The sequence below is a fragment of the Diabrotica virgifera genome, chromosome 9 (genome assembly GCF_917563875.1).
Source record: "Diabrotica virgifera virgifera chromosome 9, PGI_DIABVI_V3a".
NCBI lineage: Eukaryota > Metazoa > Arthropoda > Insecta > Coleoptera > Chrysomelidae > Diabrotica > Diabrotica virgifera.
In genome coordinates this window covers 109,712,057-109,724,436 of record NC_065451.1, presented here as the reverse complement: position 1 = coordinate 109,724,436, position 12,380 = coordinate 109,712,057, and the positions used below count along the sequence as shown (strand labels likewise).

At 30.4% G+C, this 12,380-nt stretch overlaps 1 protein-coding gene across 2 annotated transcripts in view; it reads right to left on the bottom strand.

Annotated features, from left to right (window-relative positions):
• Nucleotides 1–11,650, bottom strand: part of LOC126892367 (zinc finger protein 728-like) — a 57,247-nt gene extending 45,597 nt beyond the window's left edge. Inside the window, exons 1-2 of one of the 2 annotated variants that reach the window (XM_050661887.1) lie at nt 11,433–11,650; nt 9,461–9,615 (exon numbers count right to left, since the gene is read on the bottom strand). The gene's annotated coding sequence lies outside the window, so the exon portion shown is untranslated. Of the gene's footprint in view, nt 1–9,460; nt 11,317–11,432 lie in introns of those variants that run through there. The other variant, XM_050661886.1, reaches the window with a different exon arrangement.
• Between the last annotated feature and the right edge of the window lie 730 nt (nt 11,651–12,380).

The following is a 12,380-nucleotide window of genomic DNA, read 5'->3' as shown; positions in this document are numbered from 1 at the left end:
TTGGAGGTTTACCCGGTTTGTGAATCATTATTATTTGCGCAAATTTCCATGTGATTGGGAAATATGTCAGTCTGATTGCACTATTGTATATTGTAGTTAGCATGACCAATGCTCTTCTCGGAAGATGTTTCAGTATTAATCCTGTTATTAGGTTAAATCCAGGTGCTTTGTGGTTATTGCATTTTTCTATTTCTAGTTTAACTTCTGATGTATTGAATGGTGTTATTGGAAGCGTCATAGGGCAAGCACTATCCAGGAAGTCTCTTATTAAGTTTCCATCATCATTATTCTCTACTTGGTGCTCTTTAAAAATACCAGCTAAGTATTCTGCAAATGCTGAAGCTTTTTCCTCGTCTGATCTTCCCCAAGTACCATCATCTTTCTTAATTGGCGAGTTGTGTTCTGTAGGTCTCTTTAAGTGTTTTGTTGCCTTCCATATTGAGTGATCTTCTTTAGACAAGGTACTAATGTAGTGTTCAAATGTGGCATTGCGTGCTTCATTTAGCGCTGTTTTTAATTGTCTGGTTAATCGATTATATTCGTGTTTGTCATTAATGTTGCGGCTTCTTTGCCATCTACCTCTTGCTCTTCGTTTTTCGACTATTAGTTGTCTAATATAATTCGAAGTGGTATTTTTGTTTTCTTGCTTTGGAGTTGATGGTGTAGCTCGATATGCAGCTTGCTGAATTTGACAGGTGAAGTGGTTTATAGCCTTATCTATGTCATCTTTTTCTTTGAGTCTGATTCCAAGATTTATATTCGTGTCAAGCTGGTACTTGAATTCACACCAATTAGTTTTAGGGGAAGTCAACTTGGGTATTTCAGGTCGTTTGATTATGTGGGTGCTGATTGTTGCTATGATTGGTGTGTGGTCAGACGAGAGATCCCAACTTGCTTCTATGTTTGTGTAGTTTGCTGCAATTCCTTTTAGGATAAAGAAGGATTCCTTTTAGGATATCGAGTAGATCTGGTAGTCTATTTGTATCGGACGGCCAGTACGTTGGTTGTCCCGTCGATAAGTAGGTGCAGTTTGTGTTGTTGATGGCATCTAGTAGGCTTCTGCCTTTTGGTGTAATGAGTCGTGAACCCCAATTCGTATGCTTAGCATTCCAATCACCTCCAACAATGAATTTGTTACCTAGCTTGTTGAATAGTTCTTCGTATTCTTCAGTTGTGATTCTATGTCTAGGAGGGCTATATATTGCAGCAATTTCGAAGTTCCAAGGCCTGGCATTTATATTAAGTATTGTTGCTTGTAGCTTATCTGTTTTATGTTCCGGCATTTGATGATGTTGTATATTGTTCCTTATAATTATTGCAGATCCTCCATGGGCTGTTCCATCTGGGTGACTAGTGTGGTAGACTGAGTATTGAGGTATTTTAATTACGCTTCTTTCTGTGAAATGCGTTTCGGATACAAAGAGGATGTCTATTATGTTGTCCTCTAGGAATTGGATTACTTCTGCTTTATGGTTTGCTAAACCATTTGCGTTCCATTCGGCTATTCGAACAGATCTAATGAATTTTATTAATTAATGTTGTTAGCGTGGTAAGGATCATGCTGTTTTGATTCATTAGTTGGGTGAACATTGCTTTAAATTCGTTTAAGAATAAGTTCATCTGAGACCCTATGTCAGCTACTTGATTTCCTGCTCTTACTGCTTGGGCATAGGATTGGGTTCCATTCTGTTGTTGGTACTGTGATTGTTGACTCTGATACTGTGAAGTTGGTGCTGGGTTAACATTTTGATGTGGGTTCTGATTATTATGGGTTGACTGATTTCCGCGTTGTCTATTATTTCTTACATTTTGCAAGTCCTTGTAAATTACGCAGCCTTTATAGTTTGCAGTGTGTTCTCCGTTACACAGGGCACATTTTGCTGGTGTATTTCTGGGTTTTGTACATTCTGGCGTTGGATGACTTCCTCCACATTTCACGCATGCGTAAGGTCTTGTGCAATACGCTTTTGTGTGTCCATAACGTTGACAGCGCTGACACTGTGTTATATTTTTCTTTCTGTGAGGAGGTTCAAAGCTGACTTTCATATTGCCGATAGAATCCAGTGTATAGATGTGTTTGTTGTTTTCTTTCGGTTCTAGGTCCACATAGAACATTGACAGTGGTGATTTATTAACTCTGTGTAATACGTTAATGATATTACGGACAGTATGCCCTGATTTAGCTAGTTCACTTTTTATTTCTTCAACTGGCATCGAGTGGTGTAAATTTCTTATAACTACCCTATAAGCTCTATCTTGTTTTGCTTGGTATGTGTGATGAACTATTTTGCTACTATTTAAATGCTGTATAAGTTTTCTGTATGACTCAATAGTTTTTGTGTTTATTTTTATTGTGTCATTTGGGAGAGCTTTCGACTGGTAGTCTTCTGCTTTAATGACTGTCGATAGGTTTTCAGTCATCTTTTTGATATCATTTACCCCATAGATAAATATAGGTGGAGGTTTAGGTGTTACTGGTGTGTTATTATTATCAGTTAGGTTTTCTAATGGTTCAAATCTGTTGTTTGTACTCACTTGCATTGTTGTTGTGTTATCATCTTTGGGGTTTGCTTTTCTTTTTTTTGTAATTTTTTTGACTGTTTGCCAATCATGGACATTTTCTATGGTTTCGTCGTCTTCATCGCTTGAGTTTTCCATGACAAGTTCCTCTCCACTGAGGATGTATTGGGAAGCATTTGATGTATTTGATTGATCCATTTGAGGTGCAGGGAGGTTTTGGTTATATTGGTGATTATTGTTTGGGAATGGAGTAGGCGGGATATATTGGTTTGTTGTCTGTTGGCTGCTCGGGAATCCATAAAATGGGGGCGATATTACTGGAGGTTGTTGAGGCTGTGTATATATTTGGGGCACATTATACAACCCCCCATTTGGCACTTGATTTTGGTGGTACATTTCTTTAATATAGTACGCCACTGAGTTAAAAATTAATCACATAAATAGTAATTTAGAATTAATCACTCAAATCGTTTTTTAATTATTATTTCACTAATTACCATAAACTAGTCCCGGCCGATAGCCGAGACCGGCACAAAAACTTGTAACTTGGATCTCGAGAGCGATATGGTACGTCTGTACTGCTCGGAATCCAAATACACACTGGTGTGTTTCTGTTAAGTTGTTTGCAAAAATCTTGCCAAGAATCTTTTTTGCTTTGTAATATTATTTTTTTGGCGACTGCTACTGAATTTTTATATTTTAAATAGTTAGTTAAATTTGACTGCCTTTTATAAAGCAAAAAAGCTTCTTGTTGACATTTAATAGCATTTGCACATCTCTGATTCCACCAAACTTTGCTAAATTCTGATTTGATCTCTGTTCTCTTCTGTGGGATTGCTAGTTTTGTAGCATGATTTAGTGACTCTATAAAACTTTTATATGACCTTTCGTTATTACTTCCATCTAATCTACTATCTGAGAGAAAAAAGACCAGTCAGCTTTATTTAAATTAACTTGGTTTTTACACTTAAAGGATAATTTAGTAGTATTAAAATGTGTTTCAATTAGAACAGGAAAATGATTGGAAGTACCTAATGGTGTAATATCAGTTTTCCAATCACAATTTAAAGTTATATCTCTAGAGCATATTGTAATATCTATAGCAGATTTGTTATTACTTCCAAATCTAGGTATTAATGTTTCGCTTCCTGTATTTAAATAATTTAAGTTACACTCCTCTATAGCACCGAGAAGACTTGAACCCGCTATGTCTTAATAACTATTTCCCCATGCAGTATGATGACAATTGAAATCTCCTCCTACCAAAAATGGCTTTTCTAAGCTATCAAAAAAGGTAACCCAATCTGTTTCTCTAATGTTTAGTTTTGGTTTGGCATATATAGAGTATAGATGGATTTTTATATTTTTATATAATGACACTGATACCGACACACATTCGACATCCTTTATCGGAGTAAATTTTGGCTTAGGAAAAAGGTAAAGTATTTTCTTAATAAGATTGCAACTCCTCCAAAATTGTCATTACGGTCCTGTCTAAATATATCAAAATTATTAATAAAAAAATGTGAAGATTTCTTTAACCAAGTTTCCGAAAGCAAAACTACATTAATTTTATTGTCGAAAATGTATTTTTCAAAGTGACCTTTATTACACAAAATTGATCTAGCATTCCATTGCAGTATATTTAAGTTACTCATAGTCAGATAAAATTTGCGTTATACTGTCTTTTATAGAATGCTGAATCTAAGAAATTTAAAAAAACATCAGCTCTTATAGTACCTATCTCAGCGTAACTTGGAACCATATGGGAAACCTTTTTATCATAAATTTTATACGAAAAAATTTTATTAATAAAATCCGCTGCATGGTCTAAAATCTATGATGCAACTATCAGTTAACAAATTTTATCAAAGGGCCTAGCCGGGTAAGATCATGAAAAGTGCCCCCAACTCTATTCGAATTCCATATAGGTCACCGTTTAGCATATACATATAGTGAAACTAACTTTCTGAAATTTTTAGCCCCCTAGGTGGTCATGTGACCCACCTAGAGCCTAATTAGGGTTTTTATTTTTTATCTCAGCCGCATCGAGACTAGCGAAAAATTTTAAATAAAAAAGTTGTATCAAATCCTTAATTGTATGTCAAAACATGCACAATAACTACCTCTTAAAACCCGCCAAGTTTTATTACAATGTTGCCAGTAGTTTCGGCAAAATCGTAAAAAAATGTGTAAAATTTTGTTTTCTTCAACGCCCTGTATCTTGAAAATGGATGGCATTACAAAAAGTTTTTATTAAGCAAACCCCAATTATTTTTCAGTTTTTTACCTACTCCAGTGACGGTGTTACCTTTTTTGAAAAATATGTACACATAAAATTGTATCAAAAAACGAAAAAAAAAAAAAAACGAAAAAATGCGGTTTGTGAGTTTCACCAATTTTAGAAATTTGAAAAAATTCAGGGTGAAACATTATGCAAAAATACACGTTAAATATTTTTTTCGTGAAAACCAATGTCGTTAGTTATTTTTTTATACTCATTTAAAATTTTAAAATCGTTCTAAAATTTAAATTTCCGGTCAAAAATTAAAAAAAAAATTTGGATAGAACTTTTTAAAGCCTACAACTTTTTTATTTAAAGTTTTTCGCTAGTTCTCGATGCGGCTGAGATAAAAAATAAAAACCCTAATTAGGCTCTAGGTGGGTCACATGACCACCTAGGGGGCTAAAAATTTCAGAAAGTGAGTTTCACTATATATGCTAAACGGTGACCTATATGGAATTCGAATCGAGTTGGGGGCACTTTTCATCATCTTACCCGGCTAGGCCCTTTACATACGAGGTAAGTATGTAAAAAAATATTAATTTCGCTCAAGAGTAAAGTACCTTTATATATCACAACATAGAAAATTGTTATTATGAGCAGTTGTTTGGAATTTAAAACTATGTTCTAATATGTAATGACATCTTTCTAAAAATGAAAAAAATGCAAATTTTTCTTAAATTACGGATACTCAACATCATTTTATTACAAATATGATAAACATTTTATTATTAATTTTATGAAAATAAGTTATTGGTCATAAAAAGCTTTGCATGGTCTAAAATTTATGATACAATCATAAATATATCAGATTTTATACGAGTTATGTCAAAAATATGAATTTCGCTTAAGAGTAAAGTACCTTTATAGTTTCCAATATTTCACTTAGAAGGATGTAATTGCATATTGAAACATAGTTTCTAATTACAAACAACTTTTTATAATAACAATTTTTGATATTGTGAAATATAAAGGTACTTTACCCTTAAGTGAAATTCATATTTTTTGGCATACGTCGTATGAAGCTGATAAAATTTAATATCTTATGGTTGCATCTAGAATTTTCTACCATGTTTTTTTCGTAAGATTAATAATAATAAAAAAGTTTTCCATAGGTTCCAAGTTACGCCGACATACTGTATAAGAGCTCAAAAAATGTTTTTTTAACATCATTTATTTTTTAAGCTGATTATTAATAATGTATTTCAGGTAGTTGTGCAAAAAAAGTTTCTATGACTTTGTTCAAACATTTTTTTACTGATATTTATCGGTTTTCGTATTACACTTTTTATCTTTTTTTAAATTTTTTCAAAAACAAATTGTTTACTTTATTCTCAAAGTAAAATAATTTTGTGGATTTTAAAAACCACATCTGAATCTAATAAAGAACACATAAAATTTTAATATATCCCTGTAAACTGAAGCAATATCCTCTGAAAATCGTATTAATTCTGTAAAATTACGAAGTTTTCAAAAATTTTTTGAGACGTCGCCGTCGGCGTCGGTCGTTTAATTTGGATTAAACGTTTGTGATTTCTTTAAATGAAACATTGTTTAGTACAATGTTTGAAAAGTAATTTGTGTAAGTTCAGAAATTTTTAAATAATTTTTAAACAAAATGCATATAAGTTGCTCTTTCTGCCAACACTGTACTTATGCACATATTTTTTTTCGATCGAGTCGACATTCATTTCACATATTTTTTTTTTCTTTTTAATATAAGATAGAATTAATGTTCTTCTTTCATTTCCAATTTGCAAAATTTAATTTGATTAATTAGTTAAAAAGTAATGGAAAGTTAATTTAACCACGTGCTTGACCAATGTTTGTGAGGGGTGACTTGAGCGTTATAAAAATAAAAAACGTATAGAAGCTGTAAATTTAATTTTAGAAAAATCTTTAGATAAGGCTTTTTTGTGTAATATTAATTTTCTGAATTTGTCAATGATCAAGTCAGTTTTTTTCTAAAATTCATATTGTCATAGGTATTAAAAAAATTGACTTCGCAGTTCATTTGTTTAAAAAAAATTAAGCACCCACTTTTGGCGTACAACTTTTTGATATAATAAATAATATGTTGTTTGTTATACACTTTTTTAAGGAAAAGCCGCAAAATGTCGCCTGTCAAAATTTTCAATGTGTTTTAGATTTATTAATTTTTTTCGAATCCTGAGAAAACTAATAAGTATTTTTTAAAAACTTAAAAGCAGAATGAAAAATTACGTTATTACCGAGAGCCGAAAATCCCTTATAGTCCAGGAACCGAAGCTTTTCACCTCGCAATTTTTACAGAATGGATCGATTTGCTTGAAAATTTGAGAATAGGTAGTGGATAGTCCAAGGATCAAAATCTATATGATGCCGAAAGGCTCTTTTACCATGGGGGTGGTTGCCACCCCATCTCGGGGGTGAAAATTTTTTATTATATTTTGACCACAAAAGTTAATAAAAACATTCATTCTAAGCCAAAAACGTTCTATACATTTTTTTGAGAAAATTAATTGTTTTCGATTTTTTCGCTATCGAAAGTGTTAGTTTTATATCTAAAAAATCAATGTTTTTCGATCATATACTCATTTACGATTCACTCAATTTTTGCCGTAGAAAAAATTTTTTCAAACGAAGTTCTTGGAAATTAAATAACCTACAATTTCATATTTAAACATTTTTTCGTATCTCTGATGCTAATCTTTCTATTCTGAAGAAAATGGCATTTTTTACCAAACTACAAAATTCGTTATTCGCTTTTGACTCACTTTTTTTTTAAACTAATCATTCTAAGCCAGTTAAACTTCTAAAATCTATTAATAATACATAAATAAAGAAAAATAAATAAGGGAAATTACTAAAAACCCTGTTAACTTACATTATTATGCTTCCAATTGGATGTCTCCTTTTTTTTTTCAAAAAAAATATTGATTTCTTAACCGTAACTTTTTAATTTTTTACCTTGGAAAGTTTGGTAAAAAAGAATTTTGTAGGTTTTTATAAGATCTATGAGCATATTTATATTAAATCTTTTTACAATGCTCAGTCGCAAAAAGAGGTGACTTTGAAAGAGTTGGTAAAGGTGGTTTTGCATGTTATTACAAGTTTTAATTGTCAATAGCTCACTTAATTTTTATTGTAAGAAAAATTTTTGCAAACCAGGTTGTTGGGAATTAAATAAGCTACAATTTCATATTTAAACATTTTTTCGTATCTCTGATGCTAATCGTTCTATTCTGAATAAAAGGCCATTTATTTCCAAACTACAAAAATTCGTTATTCGCTTTATTGTAAATTTATTTAAAAACTAATCATTCTATGTCAGTCAAACTTCTAGAACCCATTAACAATACATAAACAAAGAAGGCCAAATAAGGTCAATTACTAATTTTAATTAGGGTGGTAATTAGGGGGCTGCTTTCGATCACTTTTTCGCTGAAAAATATAGGAACTGACATTTATTTCAGTATAAGTCACTTAACATTTGAGCTAGAGACTTTTTTTATTTCTGGAGATAGATATTTTTAAATGCTTTAAATTAGTTTCCATAAGTTATCCTCGAAAAATGTATAGGTTTCCCGTGTTTTGACTTTGAAACTACAATATTTAGCATTTGACGAAGAACAGCTAACATATAATAAAGTATAGCTCGATTATTATTGGTCTTAAAGAAGATTTAAAAAAACGGTTTTGTTTATTTTTTCAAAATGTACATTTTTGTTAAGTAAAGTTGTTTTCATAAAACGAAAACTTTTGGAGTTATTAGCAGAAAACTTATTAAAAACATTGATTTTTTCGATATAAAACTAACACTTTCGGTAGCGAATAAATCGAAAACTATTAATTTTATCAAGAAAATGTACAGAATGTTTTTTGCTTAGAATGAATGTTTTTATCAACTTTTGTGGTCAAAATATAATAAAAAGTTTCCCCCCCAAGATGGGGTGACATCCACCCCCATGGTAAAAGCGCCTTTCGGCATCATATAGATTTTGATCCTTGGACTATCCACTACTTAATCTTAAATTTTCAAGCAAATCGATCCATTCTGTAAAAATTGCGAGGTTTTGTACTATTTTAAGCTTCATTACTTGGACTATTAGAATAAATAAAAAGTTTTTTTAAATGAAATATTTGGAATTATAAAAATCACACTAAATTTTCTCTTTTATTTTCACCCCTGTAACTTATTAAAATAAACATTATAGACGTTTTTAGCGTTTTTAGGGACTTTCGGCCCTCAGTATTAATGTAATCCTTCATTCTGCCTTTAAATTTTTCAAAAATATTTATTAGTTTTCTCAGGATTAAAAAAAAATGAATACCTACATTTAAAATACATTGAATATTTTGACAAGCGACATTTTGGGCCTTTCCCCTAAAATAATTATAAAAAGTTATATCTTGTTTGATTTCTTCCGTAAGAATAAACTTCATTTATTTAAAATTATGAAAAAATAATGTAATTAGGGAAGGCGGCCCCACATAAGGATATAAGCAAAGAGAATGATGACTGCCAATTATTAGATTTGTCTTTTCTGTGGTTCATATTCCTTTTGTTAACAAAATATAATTTAATTAAGTACATAATTTTTAATTGTGTCTTATATTCCCTAATAATAGTGTAGTATTCCCTAAAAATATAGTACTTAAGTTTTTGTTACTAACCTTTTACAGTTTCTTGGTCATCTTCAAATGGGTTTGGTTTATTCCTATATTGTTAATACGTTTCCCCGCCAATTTCTTTTAGGTACTTCCATTTGATTAACTTGATTTTTATGTATATACACCAATAATAATTTTACACCCAAAAAGTGAAATCTCTATAACAAAATAAAAATTCTATAAGGAAAAGGAAACCAACGCTTTGATAACTTTTATAGGACAACATCAAGTTTAGGGCAACCAAAACCAAACATAACCAATTTGTATTGTAGTTGACATTTGAGGTAATCTAAAAACACTGACAGTGTTGCCATGTTGTAAAATATTTCTTACTGTAACATCTAAAATTCAAAATTGAATAGAACACAATATATAATTTAATATAAATCAGAAAATATATTAAAAGCATTAAAATTATATAAAAATCAATAGTGGCAATAGTTAATAGGGATAATGTCTAGGTAATGGGAACGGCAATTGGAAGGTGGAAACACAAAAAAAATCTTATGTATGTCTTTCTACTCACTTTATAATGCTAAAAAAATCACGGCTTCCGAATTTCCATGCATATTTTTTCTATAATTCTCATTTAAAATTTCTGTTTTAACATGAATTTTCAAATATATCCTCCATCTTGATTGTTCTGTCCTTAATGTCATGTCACTTTTCTACCAATGTTGCCATATTTTCAAAAATATTCTCTTGCAAAATTTTGTAAAAATGTAAAAAAATAATATAATTTTGAAAAAACTACATATTATTTTGTTTTAATTTTGTCTTCATCAGTTATGTTTATATTAGTTTCGGTTAGTTTAGGTTAGGTTTGGTCAGGTTATGTTTTAGTCACTAAGAAATATTTAAAAGGTAATAAGTCACTACCTCCTGGGGTACTCTACACTCTAATACCCGAAAGTTAGGTTTGGACCGAAGGGTTAGGTCTTCCTCCTTTGAAAATTGTACTGTATAATATATAATATATTAATTTTTTAAAATTAGCCAAATTTCCGTTCAAAGCGAATAAGAAGTAAATAAAACTTAGACACCCTGTTGAGAACCCTGACCGCTGCGCACAGTTGCAATCTGCCCGTTTTAGTCATTCTAGAATATTATTATAAAAACGGTACTTATATTTATATTTAAATTACAAAATTTTGCAAGAAATAATATTTTTTGAAAATATGGCAACATTGGTAGAAAAGTGACATGACATTAACAAGGAAACAATCAAGATGGAGGGATATATTTGAAAATTTATGTTAAAAAAGGAATTTTTAAATGAGAATTGAACTAATTATAGAACAAATATGCATTGAAATACACGTATCGTATTTTTAAGAGCATTATTAAGTGAGTACAAAGGCATACATAATAAAATTTCTCTAATTTCACCTCAAATTTAGCATGCACTTTTCCTAGACTTTTACCGTTAATAGAAATAATAAACAATGTGAAGATTTCTAAACTGTAACTAATAAAATATCTAAAATACTAAATAGTAATAAAAAGAAACTAACTTAAACTGTAGACTGTAAACTCTAACTAATAAAATATCTAAAAGACTAAATAGTAATAAAAAGAAACTAACTTAAATGAATAAACTAACTTATGAAATAAACATCTAAATTATAAAAAAAACATTTTAAACAAGGTCTAAATTCATATGTCTAAATTATAAACAGATATGGCAACACTGTTCACAAAATTCATGCTGTTGCATGGCCGTTGCCCTAAACTTTATGTTGTCCCTTTTATATTCGTTTGAAAATTATTGATGGCACAGTTTTTACGAAGTAAGTCATTTGTATTGTATGTTGCATTGTACTCGAACTCGAAGGCATAAACTTCGAATACAATGCAACATACAATACAATTATTGACCTGCGTCGTAAAAAATGTGCTATCAATAATTTTCAAACGAAGAATAACTATGATATAATAATAAATAACCAAAATTTTATGTAGTAAAAATACCTACTATGCCACCAACGATCTATGTAGATCGTTTATAATGTAAAAATGTAAATTCGAGTCGAGCCATGAGCCATTCGAGGTTCGAGGAATTGAGGCATCCGACCACGGCCAGGGTTGCCAACGACCGAACCTCGTTTTCTACTAGATTTATATATAAAACCTACCAAATTCTACTAGATTGAGGATAAAATCTACCAAAAATTCTACTAAATTATTTGCTCACAAATGACAAATGACAGCCAAAAAAGAAGAAAAAAATGACAGATGACTGCCCAAAAAAGAAGAAATGACAGATGACAGCCGAAAAAGAAGAAGAAATGACAGATGACAGGCTATTTTGTTATATACAAAAACCATTTTTATTTAAAATATAATATTTATAAATATTTACATGAACAACATAACTGAAACTTCTAAAAAATAATTTAAAAAAATGTTAAATACTTATTCTATAGAAAAATATATCCTCTCTAGGAGAAAGTGGTGAAAACAAGAGAAACAAGTTACATTTTAACTAATACCATTGTTGAAGAACAACCCTTTTTTAAACAATGCTAATACATTTTGTACATTTAATTTTTTTAAAGTCACTTTCTTGTGCTTAACATAGTTCACTATCCAAAATTTTACTTTTAGTTTAGCGTTTCGAATTGTAAACTTATTTTAATGTAAAACTATAGCTTGTTCCCAGTAAAAATAGTGTATTAAAGTTCGTTTCTAACACTCAATAAACCCCAACCACAGATTAACATAACATAATGTTAATCTGTGCCCCAACTGATAAAATGCTGCAAGCATTGGCAATTTCATCTGATTGCACATATCACAAAAATATCCTCTCTAAGAAGAAATAAGTAGGTAAAAATAAGTTTTATTTAACTGAAAGGAAAGTTCTACATATTAAACATGTAAAAGATAACTATAAGTTCTTGGCAAAAAAATATTAAATATT